The sequence below is a fragment of the Culex quinquefasciatus genome, chromosome 2, assembly GCF_015732765.1.
Source record: "Culex quinquefasciatus strain JHB chromosome 2, VPISU_Cqui_1.0_pri_paternal, whole genome shotgun sequence".
Lineage (NCBI taxonomy): Eukaryota > Metazoa > Arthropoda > Insecta > Diptera > Culicidae > Culex > Culex quinquefasciatus.
In genome coordinates, this window is record NC_051862.1 from 83,213,566 (window position 1) to 83,240,312 (window position 26,747).

Genomic DNA, 26,747 nt, shown 5'->3' on the forward strand with positions numbered 1-26,747 from the left:
AACAAAACCTTATCATACCATTTCAGCTCGATAAACATCGTAACTCGTCGTTCGCTTCGTTAATCAGTACCCCACTAAACATGAATCATGTAAAACTCGTAAAAAAATCTCAATTAAAAAGTCAGACTGTTAAATTCTTCATCATTTAATTACAAATAATTTTGGTTCTATCTTTCCACAGCCGGCTTTCTAAGATAAATCCATTTCAATTAAAAGTTAACAGCCGATAAACGGGAAATGACTCATCCGCAGCATCCGATTGCTTGCCTTGAGATTAAAACATAATACCTTTCAACAAACACTATGATTTTGGGTCGCATCATCATCTTCTATGGTGAATCCTGACCAAACACCCTATCCTACTAACAAATTTTCAGGTTCCTGGCGCATGTGGGGTGTAAGCACAGAGTAAATCAGCTGCCCTAGTAGCAACCTGCGCTAACTAACATTCCCGTCCCTTAAAATCGAGATCTACAAACTGACATGGCGGGCGCCGTTGGTGGCCAATGACTGTTACCTATTCGCAACTGATCTAGCTTTAGCAATCATGGTGTTTTATCTTTTCAGCGCATTCATACATGCTGTTGATAAGGGAAACACCACTAGATCGTCGAAGCCTATAATCAGTAGTGCTGAAAGGATATTACGGTTCTGTTCAGCAACGGAGGGGCAACCATGGGTGATCTCTCATGCTCATGCTCATGCTCATGCTCAGTTTCAGTTCAGTTTGCATTCAATTTGCGTTCAGTTTCAGTTCAGCTTGATTCCAGCCATCTCCATCGCTGTAATTACAACATTCCTTGCCAAATTCCATCTTATCCGGTGACAAATTGCAGCATGTAGCCCGAATCAATAACATTGGTTTATCATACCACACAATCATCCACTTCAAAGTGGTTGCCGGCCTAGAATCTTGTCTGTGGCAATTTCCCGGAATTCACGTTCCTGGCGTCCATGGTACAAAGTGAACATCATTAATCAGCATCATGCTGGCCCATTCACTGTGGAGGCTCACTCTCTCTGGGGAGGACAATAAAGCCAACTTGTCTGATAAGTGATAATCAGTGAATGGACAATGGGAGGTGGGAGTGTAACACCACTTTGCTCCGGAACAGGTGTTGATTCAAAGTACGTTGCAATCTTCGAGTCAACAAGCTTGTTATTATGTAATGGAGATATTCACAGAATAACAATATCTAAATGGGCTTTGAAGTCGAAAGAAGTGCAGTTTTGCAGCTGAAAAGCTGCCGACGTGCATGATTAGTTTTACAATAACTCAACCTCCTTGCGCCGTAAACCAGTCCGTCCTAGTTCCGTAAAGTTCACGCAAACAGTTTATTTGATTTGCAGACATCACGCACATACCTGCAGCACCAGTTCATGGAAAGGCAATCAGCACAGGTTTCCCCCACGTGCCTCGCACGGGCGTTTGCTTCAAACTTGGCCTTATCCAATTATGGCTCACCAAGGCGCGAGGAGCAGCTCCGTACAAACGGAACCTCCCTATTTTATTAGTCTGAGCGAATTTACCTTGAAAAGTTGTACCCTATAATAGCTCCCCAAACCATTGCAAAGTTCCATTTCCGACCGGGGAAAACCACCACCGCAAACTGATAGTATTATTGCTCGAAACTCCGACGTCAGACGCCCGTTGCAGGTGTAATTAAATAGTATAAAAATTTAATAACCCTCCTGAAATTTTCCTCCCCCTCCTTCGAAATACGCCAAAGACGAAACCACAAATAATAACTTTCGCTGGAAGGTGCCAGAAAAACTCGGAATTCAAGCTAGTTCAGCGAAATGCCCGGCAGAGGGCCACAAATACGATGCAACATAAATATCGAGCCCTGACCCACGCAGTGTGTTGAAGTGCGAACTTTTTGCATCATCTCGAGCAAAAAAGAACCGTCGAAAAGGCATGGAAATTGTAAGGAAAAACATAATAAATACGATTTATTGAATTTCCCCCGGATTTATGGGGAAACGTGCAGCTAAACATACACACATAAATTTAGGCGCGCAGCGAAACGTTATAAGATTGGTGGTTGGAGTTGGTAACTGTTGCAAGGAGGGCAACAAATCAGCGCACTTCCGGGAACGCTTTGTTATCAGGACTTGGCCAGGGATGCCAGCAGATCATGTTTTTTTTCTGCGAAGGAAATCGCAAAAACAAGCGACAATTTTAAAGATTGGATGAGAAAAAGAATAATTGTTGCTTTTCATTTCTCTTTTGCTCTCTCATTCGCAAGCAAACGCTGGTAAGAGAGTTCTTGTTTTGCTCGCTATCTTAAGTTGCTGTTAAGTTTCTGAGAGATTCGCAATTCTCGTAATCACACAGTCTAAATCCCATTTATTGGTTGTACCACTCTGAAGAGTGTGTTTTTCCACCGATATTTTGATTATGCCTTCAATCTTCGATCGGCATTACCGTGTTCCTCCCAAGTTTACCCCTTCCCCCTCCACGCCAGATAATTTCCACCAAAAGGGAAACTCGCGAACGAAAAAGAACTCGCTACGGAAGAAAAAAACGAAAGCAAACAACTGGCGGAATTTGGCGCGCGTTTTTAAGAAGAATGATAGGTACATTATCGCAACTTGGCCAGGAAAATCCTCTCCACCCTGGAAAAAAGAAGGAAGGAAAAACCTCGAGCGCGCAAAAAGAGCCGTGTCGGGAAGTGAATTATTGTTATCACTTTTTTGTGTTCACTCCGTGCCCCTCTTACACGGATCTTCAGCGGGGAAAACTCAACCTTTCTTAGGGTGGTTTATGCTGAAAAAATCATTTAAATCAAACAATCAAGTAATTTTGGCGAATAATTCAAAACATTTAATAGACCAATATTGACAGAACAACTAGCTGTTGAAATGTTTCAAATATTAGGGCGATTAACACGCGCCTCAGATCAATCGAGCCGTATTGTTAAACTGATTTCGGTAGATCGCGGTAGATTTTCTTGAAATAATTTAAAATGACAAAAATCCACCAAAGCATCTACCACAATGAACACACACAAAAAAACTGTGGTAGAAAAGTATCCGCCGCGATCTACCGCGATCATTTTTTGACAGTTCGACGCCAACGAATTATTTCAAGAAATACATCCGCGGTTAACCAAAATCACATTAACAATACAACTTTGATGTTGATTGATGAAATATTTCACTCTCCAAACGCTACGAAAATGAACAAGAATCAATGTTTGTTAAATGTTTGACAAATGTTTGATAGACATAAGTCGTCATTTGCTGTCAAAACTGACTGATGAAACATTTCAATCGCTGTTAAAGAGTAAACGAGAGGCGTATTTTCAAACTGATTTTATAGGGGGGATTTTGCTTCGAAACATTTCACCTGTCAGTTTTTACATAAACTAATCTATTTTCAACAATTAGACAGATTAATTCTAGCAAAACATTGTAATAGGGCCTAAGCCGAAGTGTAAACAAAATGTCTATCCTGCTCGTTCCTAATGTAAACATTAACTGACGTGAGCAGGATTGACTCTTTAGGGCTTTTGTTAATTTGATTTGGTTAAACGCGGTGGATTTTCTTGAAATAATTCGAACTGTCAAAAATCCGCCGAAGCATCTACCGGTGGATACTATTCTACCACAGATTTTTGTGCGATCAATGTGGTAGATGCTTTGGTGGATTTTTGACAGTTCGAATTATTTCAAGAAAATCCACCGCGGTTAACCAAATCAAATTAACAAAAGCCCTTTTGTTTACACTTCGGCTTCGGCCCTTTTACATTGTTTTGCTTGAATTGTTGAAAAAAGCCTAAAAATAGATAACTTTTAAAAAATCTCAAAGAACCACCCTAACCGACAGGGTCTTATAAATGTGAGCGAGTAAATCCATAAAACGAAATAATCGCGAATATCTGAGGGAGGGGCGGAGGAGCTGTTTCCGAGGATGGCGAAGTACGTCTATTATTATTGCAGTCAATATCGATTTGGACTAGAAAGAAAATCTAGCAAAAAGTGGGTAGAGGGGCGGCAAACGGGAAAGTCGGAAACATTGTCGGGACATTCCGTTTAATGGCCTGGAACTACTGCAGAGCAAAGTCGCGGCGCTCACCATCTTCAGATAACTAATGATAATCATTGGGTTTAATTCAAGTTCGGGAAGCGTTTGTGCTGGAACTGGTGATTCAGGTGGAAGTAATCCGGAACGTCACTTGTTTTTTAGATCATTCAACAGGATGAAGTTTATTATGGTCCGTGAGTGTTATCAGTTGTTTTTCTTGGAAATTTTGAAGCAAATAGGTTTGTCTGATTTAATTTTAATTTTGATAAAGTCATGTGAAGCCCACTTCACAAAATCTACACCTGACGCTTTTCTATTTACAATTTTGTAAATTTGTCGTGTTCTCATTCAAACGAAGATACTGTCAGACAAAATGGAGACTATGGATTAAAATCTGGTCACCGCAAAGACCCTACAAGCCCACATATGTAATCCATCCTACCAGCCAGCAAAATGGAAACAATGCCGACCAGGATGGTTTAGCGCGTATGAGTGACAGTTACTGCTGACCGCAAAATTGGACTGGCACACAATAACTGCCAGCATTTTGTGTGGAAAGCTCTCGTGTAAGCTCGGTTCGTCCAACTAGAACAAAAGGGCCTCCCCGGCCCGTCCCGGGAAACCCAACACCGAGCTCGGTCCGAAGTTATGAAAATGCCGACAAATTCGGACAGGAGACTCCATTTATAGACTCCGACGGCGGAGCACTTTCGAACCCGACAGATGCTGTCAGAGCTGATGCTGGAATTGAGTTGAAAATTTCTTCCCCAAACTCGCGTTGATGACGGACGGACGGCGACGACGTCACCGGTTATGGACACGGAGCTGTCAGCGCGATTTTGGCGCCATTTTCCGAGCAAAGGGTTGACGACGACGGGAATGATTTATGGGTAGGAAATTAAATGTATTTTGTCTACTTTTGTGACGAGTCCGCTTTCTGGGTCAATTTCATTGGCGTGAACGCTGACAGCAGCGCGGTGACGATCGAGGAATGACACTTTGGCCGGAATGGTTTCCGGAAGTTTAAATGGGTCAGGCGTGGTCTATTTCGGTCGTGATGGAATTCATGGAATGCACGACGGCTTGAAGCAGAAGGATGGTTTTTGTTAGTTTGTTATTCGCTTCTCAGACAGAACAAATCAATTCGTAGCAATTTCAAGTAGCCAAATTTAAATTGGCATTTACGTCATTCCGTTGAGGCTTCGGTTGCAAAAGTATTGTTATAAATAAATTCAACCTGGCACGCCATGCCAACGGCTGACGTCCCAATTGGTTCTTAGTAGCTTCAGCGAAGAAATCATTTCGACACGGAACCTTATCCTTAAATTACGATGTTGATTTCGAGGTGGTTGGTAAAAAAATGAACTGAAATTGAATGCAAATTGAGCTTACATAGAACGCAAAAGTTTGCTGTCATTTTCCCCTTGCAATTTGCACACTTTACGTGCTGTATATATTTCCTACGCAACTCCATACAACAAAACAGAAACCCTCAATAGTTTTCTCAATCTTATCCGGGGAAAAACACTCAATTCCCGTTGATTGCCGCTCATAAAGCCCGAAATGATGATGTGCTGAATCAGACTCCATCAAAACTACAATTCCAATATGTGTGTGCGGCGGGCGTCCAAAATGGCCTCCAAGAAACACCCCCCGCTTCAAGACGCGCCTTCCATCCAATCAAATTTGAATAGCTCAACCCATTTTATTAACCTCGTTCCCAAGTTTGGTCCGAACGCCTTCCTTTCACCACATCGTCAATATTTATTCGTTTTTCTGGCCGCTTGTTTGTTCTTGCAAAAACAGCCTCAACCCATCAGCTCGTCGTCGTCGTCGAGGTTTTTTGTCCAACTGAAATTGACTCCTGATTTCCAGCTTTCTTTTTCGCCCTGGACTTCAATTGTCAGGACAACAACAACAGCGTACTCCTTCGGTCGGTCCGTCCCACCCGATTTCCGGGACAGGATGATGTCATCACCATCATCATCATCAGAGTCGACACTTTTTTCTTCGACTCGTTTTGCCCCTGCTGCAAATCTATGCTTTTTCTTCGGTTTCCAAGTGGCTTGGCAAAATCGATTTCCTCAACCGCCCACCAGCTCGGTGCTGCAGCAACGATATAATATTGTTTCCATTAGATAATGTGACACTTCAGCTGGAAAGCGACGAACAAGCGGAGCAGGGACGGACGGACTCCGTCTCGACCATTTGCGGGACAAGAAGCCTTGTTTTGCTGGCTTCGAGCGATGAGCCGAAGCACTTCTTGAAATTTGTTTTGTTTGTCTTCCAATTAGAGTCACCACCCACCCACCGGCCTCCTCCTCCGTCCTGTTGTGGAATGACTAAGTGGAAACCGTACTGATTGGATGTGCTCGGAAAGGGCCCGGTCGAAAGCGGTCCCCGCTCTCCGTCGGGCGACACTGCGAGCAACAGATATTCCAGTGTTGCCATCTTGCTAATATAATCTCCCGGGGCCTTTCATAACCCTTCTGGCTTTCATTTCCTCGCTTTGTTTAGGCAAATCATATTTATCTTTCCCATTTCACGTCAACCAGGTCTTGGAGCAACAGGGTCGTCGTTTTTGTGAGCCCGGAACCGCACCGACATTTCAACACTCTCAGAATTTGATATTCATCTCTCTTGCTGCATGTGTCCCCGGGACTCCATCATCGTGTCCTGGTGCTGGTCTTCCGGAACGGCACAATTAAGAGGCTTACTTGCTTAGCTTTTGAACTGTTCTCGGAACTCTTGGAGTTGGAGAAGGTTGCGCCCTTTCCGGGTGGGGAACACATGCACACGCTGTTGACACCGAAAAGTGCACACCGAGAGTTGAATAAAGTTTCAACTGCATGACCCTTCTTCTGCAGATGGAGAATGGGCTGGCAATTATCATTTAAGGATTATGGATAATCAGTGACATTATTCTTCCTGGGGTGTATGTGTGAGTGCATATGGAAGTCGATTAGTTTCAGGCTTAGCAGATGTGCCAGGGACCTTGTACGGATTTGTTGGCTGGGATTGGTAACTGTCGTGATTGATAAGGAACCGGTCGTTTGAGTTTATGAAGCTGTAATGGTTGAGTTGCCCATTTGGAAGCGTAATGACACTTATAAACTGGTTCTGTTTCAAGGCAAATTGTATAACTGTGTTTCAGCACACTGTTCAACAGAGTACTGCTATAAAAACAGAGGACCACTATGAAAAGAAGTACACTTAACCCCCAGTGGTTGGTCACTTTTTCGTTTGAGACTTTTTTAGTTTGTACCCCGTTGGTTGGTCAAAGTCAAACTAAAAAGTGACGAACTGTCACTTTTTACACGGCACTCACGCACACTATCAAAACAAACGTTTGGTAGAGTATATGAACTCCGTGTAAAAGGGTATCAAACTAAAAAGTGACCCTGTTCGTTTGACAACAGTTGGTGTCAAACCACCGGGGTACAAAGCCACTGTACAAAGAAGTACCACTGTACAAAGGAGTACCACTGTATAAAATAGTACCACTGAACTACAGAGTACCAAAGTGCCTAATAGAAAGTTGGAACACGAGAAACTGAGAACCCAGCGATTTTCTGTCAAAAAATTGAGCACCTCCAAGATCTTACGCATAAGGTGCTTACAATCTCTATTTCGTCCATAGAGGTTTCTACGTGCGCATGTATTGCGTGTACGTACACAAAAAAAGATTGAGGTTAAATTTTGTCCGGCCAGCAAAATCAGATGGTGCGCTAGTGTGCGTACGCGAAACGTCATAAAGCTCTATAGGATTTGTCAGTCGCCTTCCATTGCAACGCTTGGCCAAATTTGAGTAACCAACTGTGAGTGGCATTGCATTTTGAGTGCCTTGTCTATAGAAGAGAAAATCGTGACGTCAGAAATGAACTCAAATCAATCAAAGTTCATTTTGTGAGTGACTTTAACAGTTTGGCCTAGTTTGACAGCTACATTGTCCTAAGTTTTCTGTGGTAGAGAAAAGGTGGCGAATACTTTATGAAAATCATACCTGTCAAAATTCCCAGCCTCAAAATTTTGTCGCGAGTTGCTTTTCTCCTCTATTAGGCACTTTACATAGTACAACTAACAAAAGAGTACCATCATACAAAGGGGTCCAATTTACAAAAGAGTACCACCTCATTAATAAGTATCCACTAAAAGCAGAGTACCATAACAAGACAGAGTACCACTATACAAAAGGATACCACCGTACAAAGGAGTACTGGAAATTTGAGTACCACTATACAATTGAGTACCACTGTACAATAAGTACCACTTACACTTTACAATTGAGTACCACTATACAAAAGAGTACCACTGTACAAAGGAGTACCACTGCACAAAGGAGTATCAATACACAAAGGAGTGCCACTGTACAAAAGAGTACCACTAACAAAAATGTACAAAATGTGCAAAAGAATACCACTGTGCAAAAGAATACCACTCTACAAATATGAATCTACCAAAGGCAGAGTACCACTGAATAGGGACCATCCATAAACCACGTGGACACTTTTTAGGGAATCTCAACCCCCCCCCCCCCTTCGTGGACAATTTTCCATACAATGGAGCGTGGACAATCGCCATACCCCCCCCCCCCCTAAAGTGTCCACGTGGTTTATGGATGGTCCCATAACAGAGTACCACTAAACAAAAGGGTACCACCGTTCAGAGAAGTACTGAAAATTTTAGTAACACTTTACAATTGAGAATCACTGTACAAGAAGAACCACTTTAGAATTGAGTGCCACTATACAAAAGAGTACCACTGTACAAAGGAGTTCCACTGCACAAAGGAGTACCACTGCACAAAGGAGTACCACTGTACAAAAAAGTACCACTAACAAAATTGTACCACTGTGCAAAAGAGGTAGAGTAACACTGAATAACAAAGTACCACTACACAAAAGGGTACCGCCGTACAGAGGAGTACTGAAAATTTGAGTACCAATTTACAATTGAGTACCACAGTATAAAGGAGTATCATTTTACTAATTAGTACCACTGTACAAAAGAGCACCACTGTACAAAGGAGTACCACTAACAAAAATGTACCACTATGCAAATGAATACTGCTGTACAATGGAGTACCACTATACAAAAAAATATCCACTAAAAGCAGAGTACCACTAAATAACAGAGTACCTTAGCACAACAGAGTACCACTACACTAAAGGGTACCACCGTACAAAGGAGTACTGAAAATTTGAGTACAAAGGAGTACCACTTTAAAATTGAGTACCACTGTTCAAAAGAGTACCACTAAGAAAAGTGTACCACTGTGCAAAAGAATATCACTGCACAAAGGAGAATTGTACAAAGAAGTACCACCAATATAAGAGTAGCACTGCACCATTGTTCAATAGAGTACCGCTGTATTCAGAAGGATCACTGTACAACAGAATACCACAATATAAAAGAATAAAACTGTATGAATGCTGTATAAGAACTACCAATATACTACAGGTTACCACTGCACTGTTGTTTAACGCAATTAAATTTCACAAACAATTTCCTTCAAAAACAATTCCCTAAAAAAACAATTCCCAAAACGACATCCCACTTTCACCACGACCTTTCCCGGAACAACAACTCCCTCTTATCTTGCTCCATTCTGGAGAAATGGGACACCATTTCTCGGCGCCGCGGCGTCTATTACTGACCTTTTCCGGGATGGGAGGTCACAACTGTTTCTTCCCCTGCCCTAATGGGGTTATCTCGGCCACATTTCGAGAGGACATCAACGTTCCCAAGAAATGACCTCGCATCCGCTGTTTATCTCTTCATCAAAGCCGGCTCACGGCAATCAAGCCTAATCCCGGGACAAATTTGCCTGCTCCCCAAAAAGAACGTCACGATTACGCCCGAAAGAAGGCAATGGTTAAAGGGGATGTACGCAGTTGGGCTTAAAATTTCTGTGTTTTTTTATCTTGTTTCCGCCTAAAGTGGGTCATCTAATTGCCTTCCTCTCCTTCCCCGGAGAGGAAGGACGCTGAAAAATTAGTTCCGACGCCGGTCAGCGTCCGGTCGCCGGATTTAATTAAGATAATTTAATTTTATTGCGACACAATTTACTTTCGCCTTCCCCAGCTATTCTCTGCGCCTCCCTCAATTGTTATATTAATCACTAATCCGGAATTACGCCCCCTCCCAAGCGCTGCTCCGGAAACCAAGTTGTTCGGAGCATTAGCCTAATGACCCTCAAGTGGTTCGCCGAATATGCTAACAATTTTTTTTTCTCTTCTTGTCTTGCAGGTAAACATCCACTAGGCGATTTGGACTTAAAATCATTGCGCTAAATATTGGTGAGAGCAAGAATTGCCACTGGATGGCGCTGCTAAAGGGCGTTGCGCCTAAAACTATGCAGCTCGTAAAGCGCGTCTGGGTTTAATTAAATTCCAGCCGCCAGACGGGATCCCTCGGTACAGTTTAGGACCGGTGCTGGAGCATTGGGGATTTTTTTTCCTCTTTAGTGTGAAAATTTATAGTAGTAATATGCACGTTCAGAGCGGGATAGTAGGCCATTAATTTGATTCTTGCTTTTGGGTTGAACATGTTGTGATTAATTTTTTTTTAGTTGATTGCTGATGCCTGGAAACATTAAATTTCACCTCAAGAATGAAGTTTTTTTTTACTAACGCGAAATATACTTTTTTGAACTGATTTCAATCAAAGAGGCCAGTAAAGACTAACATGAATAACACCATCATATTGATGTAATTAATCGTCTTTCAATACATGGGGTCGTGCATAAACCACGTGGTCTCCTTAGGGGGGGGAGGGGGTCCGAAATCCGACCGAAAAAACCATGAAAAGCCATGGGGGGAGGGGGGGGGGTCGACGGCTGACCACGTGGCCTTTAAAAAAATCTTTTCTTAAAAAAAAAACAAAAAAATACGCGCTTTGAATTTACTTATATGCATACATTTTTTGTTACACTTCAAAACCATACAATTATTGTGTTTAAAATTATTACTTATATTTCAATGTCATAATATTTTCCAATTCAATATTGAATTATATAGTTTGGCAGATTCATATCAATACTTTGAGCCTGTAATTGAATGTACACTTTTCGATACTCATGTAACTACGTTTTGCAAATTTTAAAAGCTGTTAAAAATAAAGTGACAGTATCCAAAGTTAATATACCCTAAAAATGCGTACCAAAATGCAAACACAATTTCATTTTTTGTTGATGGTATCAAGTAGCTAAAAATGTGCTTGCAAATTTGCATTGAAAGTAGATGTAGTCTTTGATAGTTCTATTTTGGAACAACTTAAAAAATAAATATTGCTGACAATTTTATAAGATTTTCGTAACAAGGCAAAAAACTAAATATGTATTATAAATGAAGTGTCTAAAAATGATTCTCTGCGAAAAAAAAAATTCAAAATCTCAGATCTTAGCTAATTACCGTAGCTGGTCCTATAAGTGATCGAAGAATCTTAATCGAAAGATTTCCTTTTGACACTTAAAACAAACTCAAGATATCTTGTATCTCCTCTCTCATACAATATATTTTTAAGTTCAAAGAAACTAAAAACCCCAATTTCAGGATTGTCGCGCAAAATTTCAGTTTCACTACCTCATTTGCAAGTGAAACGTCTAACATAAAAAAAATAACCATTAACGAAAAAACGAACGATACATACTTTAAGATTCACCAAAAAAATTGATGAATATTTTGGTCTAAAATATATTCCTTATTTGATGGGTTACACAGTTCGGATTGTTATATTACATAACATTTCATATAATACACGTTTACTATCCATCGTCAAAGTTGTAGGTATTTTTTTATGTACAATGCCGTCTAAATCAACATAAATAAAATTCATTCAAAAAAGATTCATTAGAAAAGATCAACTCGCTGGTTCTCGGGCATAACTCAACTAACCAGGACATTTTTTTTAGTGAATTATAAGGATGTCTAGATGATCCTCAAACTTTGCAGAACTCGATATGATCAAATCTGTAATTTATGCGATCAAAAACGTCGTTCCAACTTTTGTTTGCTCTAGTAAAAAAAATCGCCCGAAAATCCTCGGAGACAAGCCCGAAAACCTGTGAGTTGAAGTTACCCTTCCAACGTTTTAGAGACTTTGGCATCCGTGGGACATGCGTTGGGCGTCCCAGTGTTAATAATTTCAAAGATATTGAAAAGATTGAAAAATGAACTAATTTAATTTTTTTTGTATTTATTTTGAGGTAATATCTCCAACCAAAAGTTGGATCAAAAATCTTAAATCGTAGATAATTGCCTATTTAAACAACTGAAAAAAATGTAAAATAAATTCCAAATTTTAGCTTAATCTTTTTTAAATTTATCAAAACACGTAGTCGATAGCAAAATCAATTTAAAGTAAGAGTAAGACTTAAACAATTTGGATGTCCATGACTAAAAGAATGATTTTTAGCGCGTTGTCTACAACTTTTCCAAAGACACGAAATCGATTTTCGAGCAATTCTATACAAAATCGGTCTTTATTCTTAAATTTTAATTTTTTGATTTTTTTAATCCGTCTGAAACCTTTTTTGGTGCCCAAGCCATTTTGCATAATTAGTTTGTCCATATAGTTTTCCATACAAATTTGGCAGCAATGAAAATTAAAAAAATCTGTATCTTTTGAAGACATTTTTGGTCGATGTGGTGTCTTCGGCAAATTTGTAGGTATGGATAACGACTACACTGAAAAAATGATAAATGGTAATTTACTTTGCTGATTTTTAATTTCACTTTTTGTCACTAAAACATGATTTGCAAAAAAACACTATTTTTATTTTTTTAATTTTGCCAACTTTTCAGAAATTTTCAGAACGGGCAAAAAATCGTTATTTGAGTTATGAATTTTTGAATCAATACTGATTAAAAAAAATCGAAGTATTGACCGCAACTTAATTTCAATTTTATTTTTCGATGTAAAATCGAATTTGCAATCTAAAAGTACATTAGTATTTTATTAGTAAGTACAGTAGTATATTAGTTAGTATTTTTAGGTAACTTTTTTAAATTAGTTGCAGTTATTAATTTAAAAAAATTAGTGTTCATGTTTGCCTAATTTTGAAAAAAATATATTTTTGAAATGCTGAGAAAATTCTTTGTTGCTAAGATATTGCCATGCAAAGATTTTAAAACAGAAAAATTGATGTTTACTACCCAAACAACCCATAATTTTCTTATGTCGATATCTCAGCAACTAATGATGCGATTTTCAATGTTTATAAATAAAACTTTCGTGAAATTTTCCGATCTTTTCGAAATCAATATTTTCAAAAAAAAAATAAGACTAACATTTCAAAAGGTCGTAATATTGAATGTTTGTCCCTGTCTTTGATTCTTGTATGGAGAAAAAATTAAACAGCTCGACTTTTTGGACACACTGAATCATTGGAATCAATCATGCTTAATTAAAAGAAAATTTGCTTTAGTTTGGATTTTTATGAATGTTTGGAATAAAATAAATATTAACTAGGAGCTTTCATAACTAGATATTTTCCTTAAAATAAAATGAAAATATTTTCCTGAAACAAAACTTTTCTATTTAATTAATTTCGATTTTAAGAAAATATTTTAAAGCGCATTTAAATTAAATCATGAATGCTGTTTATATATAAAAATAGCTTAAATTCTTAAAGCATATTTATTCTGGATGCAATTAATGGCACTGCAATTCCATAATTTTGAATACATATGTTTTACTAAGTTGCTTGTTTTGTTGAGAGTATTTTTTACTTTCTGTACCATTTCAATAAATTGTTGTACTGTTATTATTTACCTTAAACTTAGTGATATCATACTTTTTTCACACTTTTAAGTGAATTTCTGTTTTTTATATATTATTAAATTGGTTTTAATGGTGTTACAGCACCTACACAAATTAAAATGTTTTCTGTTTGACCCAATGTCACCCCTCTAAAGGGTGAGTTTGAGTTAATTTTAAAACGATTGGCATTTATGAACGGTGTGATTATACTAGCCATATTCTGGAAAAATGTTGGTAAATTCAGGAGCATTCCCCAACAATATTTATTTCGATATAATTTGAAATGTTTTTATTGTGTTAAAATAACAACAGTAATATCGTTCTTTGATTAAAGTCACCACCACTGATGGTACATCATTTGTGCATAAACATTTTTGAAATCTATACTTATATTGTTTTTTTTTTTTAAAGATTTTTCACTTGGGAGGAAAAAGCCACGTGGCCATATAGGGGGTTGGCGTGAAACCACGAAAAACCATGAGGGGGGAGGGGGGGTCAAAAATTCTCCAAAAAAAGGCCACGTGGTTTATGCACGACCCCCATGGATCAAGTTCAGCAAGAACTGCTCATCTCCTGGGTCCAATTGCCCCTGTCCCGAGAACATAAAAGTACTCCCATGCAGAGAGAAAATTTAATCAACTGGATTAGGTTTCTCTAGACAAACATCCCTTCCACAAAGCTACACTACTGCAACGATTCCGGTAGCGTGACAAAACAAAACTTTTTTCCCTTTTGCAACACAGAAATAACATAAAAACCAACCGCCTCACCTTCATTCCGGAACTCTCACCTGTGGCGACACAGTAAAGCCAACACCACCGCCACCAGGTATCGTGCTGATAACAACAAATAATGGAAGTAATTTCCGTGCAAACATATATACAGACTCATAGACAACGCCCCTTCTCCCACCTCCCAGCATCATCGTCATAAAAGGACGCCAGGACACCTCGAGGTCCAGGATCTCGTGTGTGTGTGTGTAAAAAAGTGCCTTGGTCCATGAATGCTGGGATGGAGTAGAAAAAAAAGTGCACATCAAACTCATCTTCCCTGTACCCGAAGGGTACAGCATGGTTAGAACATGAACTTCTCGTCGAGAGGTTGGTCGATTCGCTTCTGGTACGGATCGCGGATTGATCCAGAGCCACACACCAGAGGGGAATGCTCCGGAACGGAGCGCAACGAGTGCTACCTTTTTTTTCTCTTCCATGAAAAAGGACAGCATAATTGTTATTAATTACTGCTAAATTGCTGTATAGTTGGAGGGTAGTGGCAGCAGCTATCCCCTCGGTGGGGCGAGTCTCCCTCCCAGTGGTCGGGGATGTAACGGTATGAAGGATCTTCCGTTTCCGCACGATGTGAAGAGTTGATTCGAGATGCTTTTTTTTCTGCTTCGTTTGACTCGTCTGGGCTATTTGATTAGGTTGAGGATCTGTGGAGATTGACTCAGTAGATTTTCTATATAATTTTGAGTTTTGAAATTGAAAGTGAAAACAATTCGCAAGAATGTTAACTTTGTCCTTTTGAATGTTGAAAATTTGGTAGGTTGAATATTACCTCTTTTTTGAGTAATATTACCTGAAAATGTGTAAAAATTATGAAAATTCATCATTTATTAATGTAATATTACACTTTTTTGACACAAGATTACGAATATTACGAATAACATTTAAATCTTGGTTCAGAATGAGTCAATCAAAACATGGGTTTCTTTGTGTTGTTTGTATAACAATTTAACATAAAGTGATTATTTTTTCATTTCAATTTACTATTTCTGGACCCTAAATTTCAGAACCATCAATGTCCCAAAAGTGAAAGACACCTTCTACCACCTTAACGTCAACTGTACTGACTGATTAATGCTTGAAACCTTTCGTTTTTCTTGCAGTTAAGCGTTACTTTCATTTATAAACTTCACATGATCAATACAAGTAGAGAGTGCAAAGATGAAAAAATGATAGCATTTTGCCTTCAAGCCTTTGTGGTTAATGGGTAAAGAATTTGCATTTCATCTGAAGATCTCTGGTTTGAATCTCGGTGGAATGTATTTTATTAACATGATTTTTATGAAACTACCTCTGTTATCACTTATACTAGGGCAATTCTCCGCCAACTCATACTGCAGTTGCCCCGACCCCTCTTCGATTTGGGTGAAACTTTGTCCTAAGGGGTAACTTTTGTCCCTGATCACGAATCTGAGGTCCGTTTATTGATATCTCGTGACGTTTTTTACAGTCGAGTAACGGAAATGGGGAGAATTTTTAAAACTTTTTCAGTGTTTTTTTCGATAAAAAAATACGTTTTTTTCGGAATTCTGAGCACGCCATCAAATCGAGCGTCTAATTTTACAAAAAAGTCCCTTTGACACAAAATTTCTATCTCATCACCGTTTCAGGCTGCAAATTATTGAAAAACACCTCTTTTTTCGCATGTTCAAAAATGGAAGGGGTCGTACCGCCCCTCCGTCACGAGATATCAAAAACCGGACCTCGGATTCGTGATCAGGGACAAAAGTTACCCCTTAGGACAAAGTTTCACGCAAATCGAAGAGGGGCCGGGGCAACTTTTCCCGATTTCGTGTGAGTTGGTAGAGAATTACCCGCTTATGAAAAAAAAAATAAATAAATTTAATATATTTAATAGCGAAAATCTGATTTTTTGAGGTCAAACTTTAATTTAACATTAAGTAATAATTTAAAAAGAAAACCCAATAAGCCACCAACAAATATTTTGATGTCGTTTGAATTTCCCAGAAATATTTTGTTTTGAATTCAAAATAATATAATGTGTTGAATTTTATTCGATATAATTAATAATAGCCAGTTTTTCAATTTTTATTTTTTATGAAAAAATATAACAAAAATATTTAGGATTTTTTAAAATATCCTGGTACCATAAAACGGGTTGACTTTGATAGGTTTGAGATTTTTGCGCAAAATGGATAGTACAAATCAAATACGTAAGGAATGGTATGAATCATACTGACCGTGGTAGATAAGTGCTCAAAGTACCTCAAGAAGAACTTTTCATACAATTTTGAAAAATTCGAAAAGTTAGTTAATTGTAATTAAGAAAATGTTGATGAATAGCATTATTTTAAACTTTTAAAGTGTCACGATTTTCTCAACAAGCATGATTTCGAATCAGAAAATGCATTTTTAGATTCTTTGGACAATTTTCCACTAGGAGAAGGTAAAATAAGTTTGTAAATTATAAATATTATGTTTTTTTTTGAAACATAATTCAAAAAAAATCTCCAGATGTATACGCTTTTTCAGTTTAATAAATTTCATATCATATGTGAACATTTTCCATTCGTGCTTCGAATTTAGTTTCAAATGTAATATAATCAAAACTAGTTTTAACGAATTTCAATTTAGATGTATTTTGTTAAACATCTTATAAACTTAGTTCACTAAATATAAACATTGATTTTTTCTTTGAAAACTATATTAGCATGCTCAGTGATGGTACATTTGGCGAAAAGTAAAGTTAGAACACCTTTAATCTATTTTTAACAAGAAAAACTATGCCTATCAAAGTCATCGCGGAATCCAATCTAATAATTTTTAACGTAATTATTTTTTTAAAACGCAATTGAAAAAAACTTTTTTTCACAAACGGACCTTGTGTGGCCTACCCCAGTACATGTTTTAAAAACAATAATCTTGAGAAAAAACCTCACCAGTTGGAAAATATTCCAAAAATAAATTGAAATCCTATCAATGTCACCCCGGTTTACGGTAGTCGCATTTGTCGCTAGAATAAATAGAATCATCAATGTTTTTGAGTTACGAGGATTTGAAGGACGTGAAGATGGTCAGTTTAAAACAAAAACAACTTTGTTCTTTGATATAGGTGCTATTGCGAACTAACCCAAGGAATGTTACTTCCAAAACTGCTGAATTTGTTTTTTTTTTTTTCGAGATGTTTTGTATTTCAGAAAAAAATATTTGAAATGATTTTAAAATCTGGAAGCAATTTGAGTTTTAAATTACTTTTTAGCCAATTTCAACACTTTTGAGCATTTCACTCGATATATTTGAAAAAATCTGTGTTTTTATATTGGAAATTTTTTACAATAGTTTCAAATTTGTACAATTCAATATTGAAAATATGTAAGACCAAAAGTTGCCGAAAGATCGTCAGTACAATAAATAAGGCTTATTGAGTGAAACTAAAAAAACAATTTACTTTCCTCAAAACAAATTCTTTACAATCTTTCTTTCAGCAACTCATTGTCCGATCAAGAAAGCAAGAGAAAAATAACTATTGGAAATTTTATCATAGACAAACATATTCTTTGAATAATGCTTTAGTTTCGTTCCCTTTTCTACTGCATTTTCTTTTTTGTTTCTTTGAAAATAATTCCAAAGATCTTTTAGATTGTATATTTAAAGATGAAGGAAAAACAAATATTTGACATCTGGAGTGAATTGGGACACATGGGGCGAATCGATTTCCAAATTTGATGCTTTTTAAATGCTTTAATATTTGCTGTCCCTATTCAGTCTATTTTCCCGATTTACCCCAGTTGACAGTACTGGAATTTGGACCATCATTTAAATAACGCAAAAGAAAAATGAGGTTTTTTGTTCAAAAAGTACTATTTTTACTAGTGAAATAGCAAGAGAATGTCCTAATAAAAGCTCTAAAAATAACAGGGACGGCAGAAAAGTTGCATTTTGCATCCGGCAAATTACCACAAAAGTGTTCCGAATTTGTGGGTGTTCCGAATATGTGGGATGACTGTATATTTTTGTCTAGTTAGTTTGCTATATGTCGTAACAGTCATGACAACCTTCGACACTTATTTGATTTTTCTCGAAAAACAAAGCGAATTTTCATTGTTTTTAGTATAAAGCATATAAAGGAAGTGCAGATGAACAATCTAAAGCATTTTTGAAGTTGAACGAGTATAACCATTAGGGTGGGTACGGATTTTGAAAAGTTCTCAGATCAAGTTCTGGTGTGGTTCCCCTTGTAGGGCATACCCAAAGGGACTCTCACACCAAATTTCAGCTCATTTGGTTGAAAACTGGCTTGTCTCAAGCGGGTTCAATTTTACATGGAAATTACTAAGGGAAATTTTGAATTTTCGTTCATTCGCTCCTACAGGCCTGAGGAAAACATGTAGAAACTTCTAGGATGGCCAGAAATGAGCGGAATCGTCTGGAGAACAACTTTCCTTAAGAGACCAGGTCGATTCGTTCAACCCCCATCGAGCTCAACGGCAATACATCCGGGGTTTTCGAAACCAACGGTTTTCCCCAGAAAAGCATCAAATTTTCCTTGGCATGCTATGAATGCTTGATGAACACCGCGACGCCACGTGTCAAACAGCTACCACGTGATTGTAAAATTTGCACCATAACATTTTTTCCTTATTTGGAGGTTTAGAATACAGCTAAATAGTATCAGGATCACCATAAATTTTAATTCTATGGTTCAAAACGTAATCAAAAGTAATTTTTTATAGGCGATGCTAGTCCACGTGGTAGCTGTTTGACATGTGGCGTCGCGGTGTTCATCAAGCATTCATAGCATGCTAAGGAAAATTTGATGCTTTTCTGGGGAAAACCGTTGGTTTCGAAAACCCCGGATGTATTGCCGTTGAGCTCGATGGGGGTTGAACGAATCGACCTGGTCTCTTAGGAAAAGTTGTTCTCCAGATGATTCCGCTCATTTCTGGCCATCCTAGACGTTTCTACATGTTTTCCCCAGGCCTGTAGGAGCGAATGAACGAAAATTCAAAATTTCCCATAGTAATTTCCATGTAAAATTGAACCCGCTTGAGACAAGCCAGTTTTCAACCAAATGAGCTGAAATTTGGTGTTAGAGTCCCTTTGGGTATGCCCTACAAGGGGAACCACACCAGAACTTGATCTGAGAACTTTTTAAAATCCGTACCCACCCTAATAACCATCTTGTATTATCAGCTTTTTTGGACAAAGGAAATGCATAAACAATAGTGCAAAAATACAAAATGAGTAATCTTAAAATTGTAGTTTATGCAACAAGTTGCAAAAAGAGGATTTTTTCAGCACGAGTCGTACATTTATCCAACGAGGTTCACCGAGTTCGATAAATACGAAGAGTGCTGAAAAAATCAAGTTTTGCAACGAGTTCCATACAACAATTTTTGCAATTCCAAAAAACACACACTGAGTGAAATTTTATGTCAAATTTTCATGTATTTTGTCAATAAATCGTTTAAATAAAAAAAAAGTTGAAAAGTGTTACGTTTCGAAACAAGTGCTGAAAAGTTCAACTTTTCAGCACCCATTTGAGTGCTGAAAAGTAGAACTTTTCAGCATTTATTTTGAAAAGTGTTGCTATTCGATTCTGTTATTTTTGGTACAGAAAAGTAGGCTATTTCGTCGTTCAAGAATGACAGGAAAAGTAAGTAGTTTCACGACGGAATTGCAAAAAAATATTATGACTACCTAGCAGTGTTGAAAATCCGACGACTATGATTAATTTGGCGATTAATCGCTGCCTGTTACACCTCACGAATAAGACTTCTGAGAATAATCTTTATTCTCAAATTGCCACGACTAGCTGTCATTCGTCAAGAGTGCAGACGATGATTGTAACAACCCATGACTGCTGGTGTTAAATGGGGAAAATTATAATCAGATCGCAGCAAGTTGACGACTAAACCCAATCATTCAAATTTTTATTCGTCTATGCCACAGCCAGCGATCAAGTGTCAGTCGGGAAAGAAACGATCGAAGCATACTCAGAGGGCCTTTCTTCAGGCAATCGTTATTCGCTTGAAGTGATTTTTTTTCAACCTTGCTACCTAGAGAATCCTTTGTGCTACTCTTAAAAAATTGCAAATTTTGGAACAATTATTGAAATTTGCTTTGAATCCAGTTTTATGTCTTCCAACACTTAAAATTGATATTCAATCAAATTTTATAATTTCATGAAAACCCCCAACAAACCCATTTAAAGCATCTCGTGAATGTAGAAAAACTAGAAAATTCAGGGTCGACTCCGTTTGCCCCCACCCCCAAACTCATCCCCTAAAATTTCCAAGTGCAAAACCCGTTGACACGCCGCCGACGGCCATTACGCCCCCACAACAACAACAACAACGACAAAACAAATGTGTCGTGATGACCAGGCGAGTGGTGGTGGTGGAAAAACTATGCACAGTTTTCCCGCCACTTTTTTCCCGGGGTTCCATTGTTTGCGCTCCGTCTAACAACTGCAAAACACACACTCTCACCCACCGACAAACGGAGCTTTTGTGTACGAATGTGTGGTGATGGTGGGGTGGTGGTTGGGGGGAGAAAACCAGTTTATTCAAGTTTGTAAATATTTGTTTCTCTGACACCGAGGCTGGTCCTTCTCTAGAGAGTGAGGAGTCTGGTTTGGTCTAGCAGCTTCAACTCTTCCTGGAAGGTCTAGGGTTTTTTTGTGTGTGGGAGGGTGGGGGGGATGAAGATCAACCTCCCCCACCCCAACATCTTTTTCACACTCCAGTTCCAGTTGATGTGCATTGTTTGGTGTTGTGGTGATGATCCAAAAATGGACGACCCCGAGACTCGTTTCGGGGAAATTGGGACCACCGGGGAAGAAGCTGAAGAAAACAGCATCGCGATTTCACCCGGGGAAGGAAATATTAGGGAAATGAAAAATAACGAGACATTCCTGTGGGGGTGGGAGGGGGAGGTGGAAGAATGAATGTTTTGTCGGCAAGTTCTGCTTCTCGGAACCCGGAGTTAACCGTTGTCCGGCGCGGTGTCCTTTCACACTCCGGACCAGTGAAGCGGAGGAACAACTTCAACCCCGGAGTGAAAGTGTGATGTTCTGGTGGATGGTGCGGTATTTTAATAGGAATTTATGGCATTTCACCCGGGTCTCGAGCTTTTGTTTTGTGCGCTTGGGTGTCTGTTTAACAGGAGTAATGCACTGGAAATGAGAGTTGATTATTTTTCCTCGCGAGAAAGTGGGGGGCATTTGGTTTGGAAGGGGGCGGGAATTTTGAGGTTAGGTTCATATTGATTAAGTAGACTCTTGGGTCGACCTGCTACAAAGAATCCCTATAAAATTGTTAGGTTTTGATTCCGAGCAGGAGTAAAAAACAAGGAAAATACTTGTTAATACCTTTTTTTATGGTAACAACAATGTAGTTTGGTGAAAAATTGCCAAATCTTGGTATTATTCTGATATCGCGAAATTTAAAAAAAGTGTCGAAGTTTTAATACCAAATTTTGGTATCTCTAAATCTCTAGAAAAGTTTGCAAAAAAACAAATTATCGAATTTTTGAACCACATTTGTTTGAAAATACTGAAAGATTTTGACCAATTTTGACAAGGTCCTCTGTTCAACCAATTCAATATCCGAAGGCCGGCTGTGAAACTATGAGAAAGTGTAATTTGCATCAGCCTTTTTCTTATGTCGATACAACTTATTGCAGTCCTGGACTTTCACATCATTTGACACAAACATCGACGAAACCAGTCAAAACCATTGAAGCTCCTCCACAACCGTCTCCAACCCATCTAAAACTCAATTAAACTCCTCTAACGACGACAAAGCGCGCTTTTACGTGTCCGGTGCACGTCACAAACCTGCCGCCAGATATATGTAGCGTAAAATATCAAAATCAATGTCCAGCAGTGAAAGCTTCATGAAATTCGATTTTCCATCGTTGTCACCGTCGTCGTCGATGTCAAGCGGTTATGGTTTAATGTCGTCGTCGGATTCTTTTTTGCTGCTTTCGCTTGACTAAATCCAAAGCTCAACCGTCAGTCCCGTCCGACAGGGCGGTGACAGGTCCGGTTGATAGCGATGTTCCGTGGTTGAACTGTCAAGGTGGTAATAGCATAAGGTTGGTGGAATTTTGATTTTGTGTTGATTTCTTGGCGAATATTTTTCCAACCTTAACCTTGCGGATCTTGGCCACCGCACTCTAGAAGTGGAGGGCGTCCAATTTCGATGACCCGCTCGGACAAAGCTTCCACGTGCCAGTTTTGATCCTTTGAAATTGAAGCACGGGGATTTTCACCGCGCGCGCGGGGTGAAGTCGTTGGAGATATCGTCCGGAACAGACGAGATGCTTTTGCCGTCTTTCTGACGAAACTTCGTCGCGTGCCCTTTAACCGCAGAGTTGAGCGCGTTGCGAGCTCGCGAAAAGGAAATTTAATTTTCAATCTACTATTGGCCCTGGCGAATAGAAGCAGCAGTCAGAAGGGCTGCCCCGTGTCTAGTCTAGGAACGGGGAAGGAAATATCTCGTTTCTCAATCACCGGAGAGATATCGAGAGTGGTTTTGTGGGACTTTTTTTACGGCTGTCGGCTGGTGTAGGAAGGATTCGGCGGACAACGATCCTGAAAAGATTGGGCACGGAAAAATTTGGAAGTTTACCAAAACGACTTCTTTTACTTAAAAGACAATTACTAAGGCTAGACTAAACCAATCAAGCTTATATTTTGGCAGAAGATGTATAAGACTGTTAGCTACAAGTTGTCGAGTCGGTTTTGCAACAAATTGAAACGATTACGAGATATCTCAATTTTACTTGACAAAAAAAAGTGTTGACCTTCGGCCTTAACCCTAAAAGGATCTTTAAGATACGCGCTTTTATTTAACAAAATCAAGTCTTCTAGATGCACCCTGAAGGTCAATCTATCTAAATGCCCTTACACGGAGAAAAAACCGTTCTGGATTTCATGAACAAATGTGCATGTCAACGCGTACTTGCGCTGTTCATGAAATCGTGAACTTTTTCATGATATCATGAAGAAAATAACACGATATCGTACGCTATAGTCCATGAAATCGCGTACTGAATGTTATGTCAGAAAAAGCTTTCTGACAAAAAGTTTGTGTTTGAATTACTACGCCACCTACCTGTGAACTTAGATTGGGCTAGGAAGCTTTCTAACATTTCATGCACTCACACTAGTGCAACGCAGTCTTTTATTTAAGTGTGGAGCGATACGAGGTTTGACATGTTCAAACTGGTTTCTAATGATCAATTCACTTATTGGCGAAGCCCATACTTTCTTATTATAATACGGTGATGGTATTTTTTTACAGTATAGTAGATTGAAGATAAATGGGAAAAGTTAATCAACAGAATTTAAAAAAAAATATGTAGGTAATTATGTTACACATGACCAATGTGACAAAGAACTTTACCAAACGTATTGCACTAGAAATCAAGAAGAACGATTACGCTTGTTTTTTAAAATGGATTTTATATTATTTCTTCAAGAATTAACTTCGCGGCTTTTCTTGACAGCTCATTCCAAGGGGACCATAGTTGATCCATCGTAAAATGTTGTCTTGTCGTTTTTTGCATTAAGGGTGCACAGCAACCAAGGAAGTTGTTGTCTTCTTATTCTAAAATTGTTGAACTTACGGACCCAATCTTAAAATAATTTGATTGTAAAAATTTACAACTTTTGTTGTAAATCGTTAAGCTTAGGGGATGAATACAAAAATAAATCGAAAGTTCCCGTAGTTTTGAAGATACTAAAATGTCTGTGACAAAATCTGGGTGCAAAAGCTTTGGTTGATGTGCACCGTTAAAATGAAAAAAGTGATCAAAAATGGATTTAGATCGAGTTTTTTTTTATCGTTGTAAATAAAAATTGACCAGATTCAGCAATAAAGCTTATTTTTCTGAGTATAAAGACCGTTTTTACGACCACAAATTGTTTAAAATAGATTTTCAGAACAATTTTGAGAAATTTATTTCTCGGCCTTTCTAAACAGAAATTTTCTTACTTGACAGCTCGTTCCAAGTGGACCATAGTTAATCCATCGAACAAATGGTGTTTTGTTAATAGGGTCCTAAAGCCACATGTAAATTTTTATCTACAACGGTAAAAACACGATTAAAGATTAAGGAGCGTTCTTTTATTACGTAACGCGAAAAATCGTACTTTAGACCCTCCCCTCGTAACAAAATTTCCATACAAATTTTAAAAATTTTGTATGGAGCGTAACACGGCCTCCAACCCCCTCCCCCTACTGCGTTACGTAATAAAAGAACGCTCCCTTATGTCTAATCTTTTTTTCATTTTATTGCAAAAATAACAAGACAACATTTCACCATGGATCAACTATGGTCCCCTTGGAACGAGCTGTCAGGTATAATGCTTTCTGTCAAGAAGGGCCGCGATATTTTTTCATTTTAATGCAAAAATAACAAGACAACATTTCACGATGGATCAACTATCATCCCCGTGGAACGAGCTGTCTAATGTACGTTCGTTTGAGCTGTCAAAGCGTTTTTTGAAGAAACTCGCGCTAGTTCGGCACGAGTTCTGCCGCCATCTTGGAACTGAAACTCTAGTGCCACACTCGATATTTTTTCAGTTTCATGCGAGTTCTACGCACACTGACGTTCGTTTGAACCAAAATGGGCACCGACGAGAGCGGCACTCAGTGCCGCACCGGATCTTCAAACAGACGTACCAATAGTTGATCCATCGAAAAAATGTTGTCTTGAGAATTTATTTTTTTTGCATTAAAATAAAGAAAAGTTATCAGAAATGGGGTTTAAACGTGTTTTTAACCGTTGTACACACATATTTACATTGTGCTTAAGTTCCCTATTGGGTCTTAAAATTAAACTAAAATTTGTGATATTATTTATTGTTCACAACGATAAAACTTATTTTTATGAGACCGCAAAGGATTTAATATGGATTTTTATTTAATAAAAAAAAATATAACTTCGCGACCCTTCTTAACAGAAAATATCCTATTTGACAGCTTGTTTCAAGGGAACCATAGCCAATTGATCGAAAAATGTTGTCATGTCAATATATTTGTTTGCATTAAAATAAAAAAAGGACCCCATTCAAGCGTAACTTTTGGGCCGAATTCATTTTTTTTTTTCAATTAATAAAGTGCGATATTAAGTGCATTAAACAAGTGATCAGATATAATTTGAGCGTTTTCCTACCGTTGCACATAAAAATTTACATGAGTTTTAGGACCCTATTGAATTAAAATTTGGTCTAAAAATAATGCTATTATTCAACTAATACTTAACCTTTATTTACATTCGACAGTTTTTGCAAAAAAAAAATCTAATTGTTAAGCAAAATCAAATCGTCACGTAATATCTGAATGGTTCTCCATTTCTGCGTCGCGTTATCTTTGCGCGTTCCCATTAAAAGCTCTGACGACGCAGTAGACGTCACCAATCAACAAAACAAGTTCAGACGTGTAAATTTCCTCAAATTTTCTGCTGAAGGGGACCGTTTTTTTAAATTTTGGCCATTGTTGGATCCGGAATATTCAAGATTCACCGAATTTTGGTAAGTTAAATTGTCATTTGAGCATTTCTATGACTGACCAATGAATATTTCCTACAGGAAGGAACCACTCTCAGTCATCGAGTCGTGAAAGTACCCGGCAGAAGAATCATGAACTTCCGTTGTTCCAGATTATGTACTTACACGGCCGCCCGGTTGAGGAACCGGTCGATAATCAACGGAATCGTGAGACCAAGGTGGACAAACAGCAAAGCAGCTGGAAAGTTTCGGTGGATATTTCTGGTTGAAAGTGTGTGCAAACTGCCTAAGTTTCGAGTTCCGGCTCATGGATCTGGTAGTGGCCACTCACTGCCGGGAGATTTTACCCGAGTGGACGGAGGAATCTGGCAAACAACTAAAATTTCAAGTGTAATATTTACGAATTGTGACATGTTATTATCAGTAATATTGTGAATAAAGTTGAATATTTTTTTCTCAGCAAAAAAAAAACCTTGAAAACTAATTCGTTTCATGGCAATCAGAAAGCTTTATGCTTACATTACCCACCGCCAGATGGCGGGTCAAAAGCTTCGAGTTACAGTCGTGATCGATATTCAGATGGCGCTGTTACCATTACATAAAGCTGGAAGCTTAAAAGCTGAAAGCTTTATCGATTTTAAAAGCTTGGCTGCGTGAACAAGTGTGCACGATTTGCATTTAGTTC

The 26,747-nt window shown here is 38.4% G+C and overlaps 1 protein-coding gene and 1 long non-coding RNA gene across 12 annotated transcripts in view; both read left to right on the forward strand.

The window, feature by feature from the left end:
• LOC6033422 (cell wall protein RBR3) overlaps positions 1–26,747 on the forward strand; it is a 623,466-nt gene that overhangs the window by 546,746 nt on the left and 49,973 nt on the right. The gene's annotated exons all lie outside the window — the stretch shown is intronic.
• Positions 25,651–26,189, forward strand: LOC119765919. Its single transcript, XR_005276930.1, has 2 exons — positions 25,651–26,086; positions 26,144–26,189. It is a non-coding gene; the product is annotated as an uncharacterized LOC119765919 (long non-coding RNA).